Genomic DNA, 5,986 nt, shown 5'->3' on the forward strand with positions numbered 1-5,986 from the left:
ATTACTTCCTAATTATTTTACTACATTTTGCTCTGTGGGTTATTTACTGCATTTTATCTGTATGTTTTAAATGTGCTACTGCATATCTTTCCCAAGCTCTGCATTAATTGACACTATGTTGGGAGCTTGAATTTGGCCATGATAGGAGTACTTAAACCATGGAAATCAGCAAGCACTATAAATTAAGTCTTGATTATTTGCTTTGTTTATTTTCTAGACTTACGAAAGTGTTAGAGAAAATGTTAATAATATTATATTAAAAAGTATAGCAGCACATAGTAAATAGCACAAAAATGAGAAAATATTTTTACTATATTCAAAAATTACTTTCTGATTCAGCAAAGAAGTTTCACATTATTGACACAAGTGAAGTTCTAAGATACATCTTCATTGTTCCACTTTCAATTTACCAATTCAGGAGAATATCAACGAACATTAATGTAGCAACTATAATCGTTCATCAGTTGCTACCACAGATTAGCTATGGATACAAAGAGTTCAGCAAAAATCAACAGAAGTATTCTCTGAGAATGGGTTGACTCTAAATAATTTTTTGTAATGAGTATTGTATATCTTATTGTTATTTAAAATATATTATATATCATATATATTATAAATCCATTTGTATATGAATACTTATAAACCTATCGCTAAAATTCAAATTTAAATTCTCTCTTTTTTTCTTCTTCTTCTTTTTTTTTTTTTTAATTTATTTGACAGAGAGAGAGACAGCGAGAGAGGGAACACAAGCGGGGGTGGGGTGGAAGACGGAGAAGCAGGCTTCCCGCTGAGCAGGCAGCCTGATGCGGGGCTCCATCCCAGGACCCTGGGATCGTGACCTGAGCCGAAGGCAGACACTTAACCGACTGAGCCACCCAGATGCCCCTAAATCCTCACTCCTTTTAAAAAATTAGATGCTCTTGATTTAAAGTGATTTTAAAGTTCATCTAGGATTTAACTATAATGACAAATTCTAATTATACTACTAATTCAAATATTAATTAATTATTTGCCTTATAAAAGGCGAGAGGTATTAGCCCTATTTTATTGTTCCAGTTATTTAATGCTGAGGAACAAACCAACCTAAAACCTTAGTGGCGTAAATGACTTTATTATCCTCCAGACCTTTTAAGTCCGGAATTCAGACAGAGAACAAAAGGGATAATTTGTTTCTGATCTTCAATGGCTGAGGTCTCCGCTGGAACGACTGAAAAACTGGGGATAGGAGTCATCTGTAGTGGTATTCACTTACATGTCTGGTGGCTGATGCTGTCTGTTGGCTGAGAGCTCATCTGATGTTGAAGACCAGAACAACAGCATGTGTCCTCTTCGTGTGGTCTGGGCTTCATCACAGCATAGTGACTGGCTCCAAGATCAGGCACCTCAGGATGACCAGGCAGAAGTTACATCATCTTTAATGACCTCTTCTTGGTTACTTTCACTGTAAGCACATGTCCGAAGCACAGACTTAAAGGGAGATAACATCAGCCCCAATCCTCATGGAGAGACTATCAACATCCTATTGGATAAAGAGCGTATGAGAAGGGGGATCAAGTTGCAACTATTCTGGAGAATACACTCTGCCTGATTTACTGACAAAGAGAGGGGAAGCAAGCAGAGCACTTTCAAGTAGTTTTTTAAAGTAAATATATGCAGATAAAATGAACATTAACTGGATTGTACTTTTCTTAAGACTCTTGTTTCTAATCTGAGTTGAAACCACGGTGAATTTTAGAGATCCATGCAAAACAAAACAAATGAATCTATGGTAAACAAGAACCAATGCTGGTTAGTGGTGAAGGACGAGGACTCTGACACCTGATTGCTGAGATCCAGTCCTGGCGCCAGCATTCACTAGCTGCTGGACCTCAGGCACGTTATCCTCCCTATGCCTCAGTTTCCTCTTCTGAGGGCTTATGATAATGTCTGATAATTCATGGGCATTCGATAAGTTCATTTTGTGTGGAATAGTGCCAGAAATGTCATGAGCACTATAATCTAGAAAATTAAAAACCTTACATGAATGCCTGTAAATCCAGTCAGCAAAAACCTGAGAAATGCTAGTGTTTATAATCTATGCACTAACTGTTTATTTTCTCTGTTCCAATCACTTTCCAGTAGTGCAAACGGGGCATCCTAACATAGCAAAGCCATCATCAGTAGCAAATTCTACAGAGATCTCCCCAAAGTAGATATATTGTAACTAATGAGTTAGCTAAAACACTTCCCGGGATAGAAATAGTTAAACAGCACAGTTATGTCTAGCCTGATTCTCCGATAAAGTTCATAAGTATGCATGTGGAAGTAAGAGGGAGATCATCTATTTATTCTCCTCTAAGGTAGTGACAAGAATTCCTCTACTGGTGAATTTGCAATTAAAATATTCTCTATCCCAGGCACAAATATTCAGCTTTATCTGCTGTCTGCACTCTGTCCATTACATAAACCTTGCAGAAATAAATGACATCCCTTTGTGCCATCATTCCTACCACATAAATTGTCATTTTAAATGGCAAGAGATTAAGAAACCTCTGAATAGTGAGTTTGCTGATATTTCCAGGGTAAATAAATAGCAGTGAGAAAAATTAATTCCTTTACCAAAGGAATGTTATCAGTAATCTTGCCTAAATTGAGAGCAATGCCATCCATGGAACTACACACAAACATTACATAATATGTTTAGGATTCAAAATCCTACCAACTAATATTTGGCATAAGCATTTATTGTCAAAGGAGAAAGGAAGGGATTCATCTCAGTGATACATAAAAATGAAACTAAGGCAGAGCCGTAGGAGGGAGAATTTTTTTTTTTAAATGCTGATCCGTATGGACTCAGACATGCAAAGGCAAGCAAGAATAGATTTTAACAAAAATATATGCTCTCAAAAAATACTCATTTATTTAAGAAATAAATACATATGAGGGATTTATGATGAGCCAGGCATTCACAAGACACTGAATATAATGGCAAACTAAAACTTATATGGTCTCTACCTTCATGGAGCACACAGTGCAGTGAGAAATGCATTTAATAATCAAACAATTACATGAATCATCACAGAACTGCAGATCTGGTTAAGAATTACAAAGTCAATTTAATAGGAGGATTTGCTCTAGTGAGGGATGTTAGGAAACTAAAATTTACTTGGGAAACGGGTTGTAGGAGGCTGGGTTGCTCCACCAGAGCGAAGGCATGCTTAAAAGCCCCAGGAGTAGAGGGAGTTGGGTGTGCAGAGGACCTGGGATTGCCAGGGGGCAGTGAGTTACCAGAGGGGAAAAGTGTAGGCTGACTGAGGCTGACAGGCAAGAAAGTGGTAGACTGTGCTATTATGCAATTTAAATAATTTCCTTGATGTCACTAAATTTATTTCTTTGATGATGGTGAACTCTGCAGTGCCTTTGGAAGAGTATTCCCCTAGAAATTGAAGTTCATGTTAAGGATTCTTTTTTTTTTTTTTTTCTTGCTTCTCCTTAAAACATTTGAAAGTCTTTAAAGTGCTTGAAGCAAAACAGATTAATATCCAGGCTTGGATTTTGAAAATTCTCCCTGCCCTTTAGCTAGCAGGGAACAAGAGTAGATGTGAGGAAACCAGCAATGAGATCATTATAATACATGGAGAAGTAAATTAAACTAGCTTTTGGATAGTTGAGATAGACATACACCCAGAATTATATTATCTTTCCCTAAGACTTTTTCCTAATGGCGCTGTTACTCACCTGGGTACCAAACAAGGCCAAAGTCATTATAAACTCTGCTCTTGTCCTTCACTTTCAATATCCAGTGGCCTCTTAAAGAGCTCTCAAATCATCTGTGTTCATGCCTTCATCAGTTAATGACCTGACTTGCTGTGATTTTCCTCTAATTTTGCATCTTCATACAAGAATGAAGCTTGGGGAGGGAGGTGGAGTTTGCAAGACAATTGGACAATTCCTCAAATGACTTTGTATGATCGCAGCTTTGTACGGTGGAACTATGTATGGCACAACTTCTTACTAATAGTTCCAGATTTGGGCTGAAGTAATCAACCCGAAATAGTATTACTACAACCAAACAAGAAAAATTACTAATGAAGAGATAAAAAGCCAATGATGTTCTGAGTTAAGAGTGGGCAGACATGCGGCAGTTTGGAGCTTTGATTGGAAAGTAAGTTTATGAGTTGGAGCTCTTTTGAGTCCAAGAAATTGAAACGCAACTCAGTCTGGCTTATTTACCAAACGGAATTTTCATGTACTAGAAAGTCTATAACCAGATGGACTTCAGACATGACTCTATTGAGTTGTAAAATTATGTCTTTAAGAAATGACGTCTTCCCATCTGTTTTTTTTTGGGGGGGGCTAACACACACTTTTAATATGTTTTTAAATATTTTTAAGGTTTAAAAAGTGTTTAAAGTTTGCAATTCCTAGTAGGAGAACATTATCTGAATGAATACCCTAATGGCAAACCACTATAGAATGTTTCAGTTGCATGTGGGGCAGAGGGGTAGGGATTCTCTTCACAGTACCCCATCTTTCTTCATGAGAAGGTCAGAGGTACACTGGTTTGTATTATTGTGACATACATTAGGTGATCATTGCTTTTCCTTCAGCAAGGGCTTTATTTGTCAGAAGAGCATTCTGCTTGACCTCCAAATTTGGCTGACAATTTACTGATGAGATTCATAACCTTTGGATTGCTCTGATATTTTGACATATTCGCTAGGTTCTGGGCCACATCCTGGAAGGCCACCATAACTCCTGGATCCTGCATGGCTGCGAGAACCTCTGGATCACTAAGAATTTCATTGAGCCCAGGCATTCCCACCATTCCAGGCATTCCCCCTGCCATTCCAGGCATTCCTCCAGGAAAATTACCAGGCATTCCCCCAGGAAAGCCACCTAGGAAAGAGCCATACTGAGCTCCTGATTGCCTTCTGGCTTCTTCCTCTCTGGGCTCTCTCATGTTCTTCCCGAGCCTTCTTAACCCTTTCTATTCTTTCTTTGATCTCTCACTCTTCACGTTTTCGCTCATACTTTCTCCAATGTTCAGCAATTTTCTGGGCCCTCGGTTGAACTTCTTTCAGCATTGCACTAGCATCTTCATCGTAATCCAGTTTACAAGCAAGGACAAGATCGTGTGCTGCTTCTTCCCAATGGCCCAGAAGTCTGTTTGCTCTCCCTCGCCACTTATAAAGCTGAGCTGAATCAGGATTTATTCCAATAGCTCTGTCACGGTCTCTAATGGCAGCATTTGGCTTCTGTAATTTGATGAAGACACTGGCTCTCTTGGCATATAGGATGGCCAAGCGAGGATTCAGTTTGATGGCATCTGTGAACAAGTCAATGGCTTTCTGTAGTTCACCATCATTTAGGGCATCAATGGCAGCCACTTTTTTATCATTTGCCTGATCCATCATTTCCTCGGTTGTCTCTACATTTTCATCTCCCGTTTCTCGAGGGGCATCAGTATGTGGTTCAATCACACCTTCGTTGTCAATTTCTGGATCACTTTCCTCACTTGATGTTTCATCTGTCTTTATGTTTTCCTCCGCCTTCTTACTATCTGTTTTTTTCTTCCTTGATATTGTCTTCTGAGTTAGGTTTATGAGGGGCAGGTGGTATTTTAACCCCCATGCTCTCCACCCACTCCCGCAGGAAGCGCATTTCCTCCGTGTGCAGAATGCTCGGATCTTGCTTACACATTTTCACGAAGGCCCGAAGCTCACTCACTTTGTGGGGATCCATGGTCCAGAGGCTGTGGCAGGCAGCAGGTGCGGCTGAGGTTGTGGCCCGATTCCAGGTGCAGGTACTAGCTCAGCGTGATCGTGTGAAAGCAGCTCCCCATCTGTTTTCTTCTATATTGGCTTGAATCTGAGAAGGCCCTCCCGCACAAAGTATCAGAGATAGTCAAAATCAAATAGACTTGCATTTTATGATTTGTTAAACTCCGAGAAAAAGAGTGTATTTCTTTTCTGATGGTGCCTTGCAAAATTCCTGAGGCTAATTA

The 5,986-nt window shown here is 39.3% G+C and overlaps 1 pseudogene; it reads right to left on the reverse strand.

Annotated features, from left to right (window-relative positions):
• Window positions 1–4,597: 4,597 nt before the first annotated feature.
• Window positions 4,598–5,739, reverse strand: LOC114199444 (hsc70-interacting protein pseudogene; annotated as a pseudogene).
• Window positions 5,740–5,986: the final 247 nt, after the last annotated feature.

The sequence above is a fragment of the Eumetopias jubatus genome, unplaced genomic scaffold, assembly GCF_037043125.1.
Source record: "Eumetopias jubatus isolate StellerSeaLion01/CBP00866 unplaced genomic scaffold, mEumJub1_p1.0 scaffold_8, whole genome shotgun sequence".
Lineage (NCBI taxonomy): Eukaryota > Metazoa > Chordata > Mammalia > Carnivora > Otariidae > Eumetopias > Eumetopias jubatus.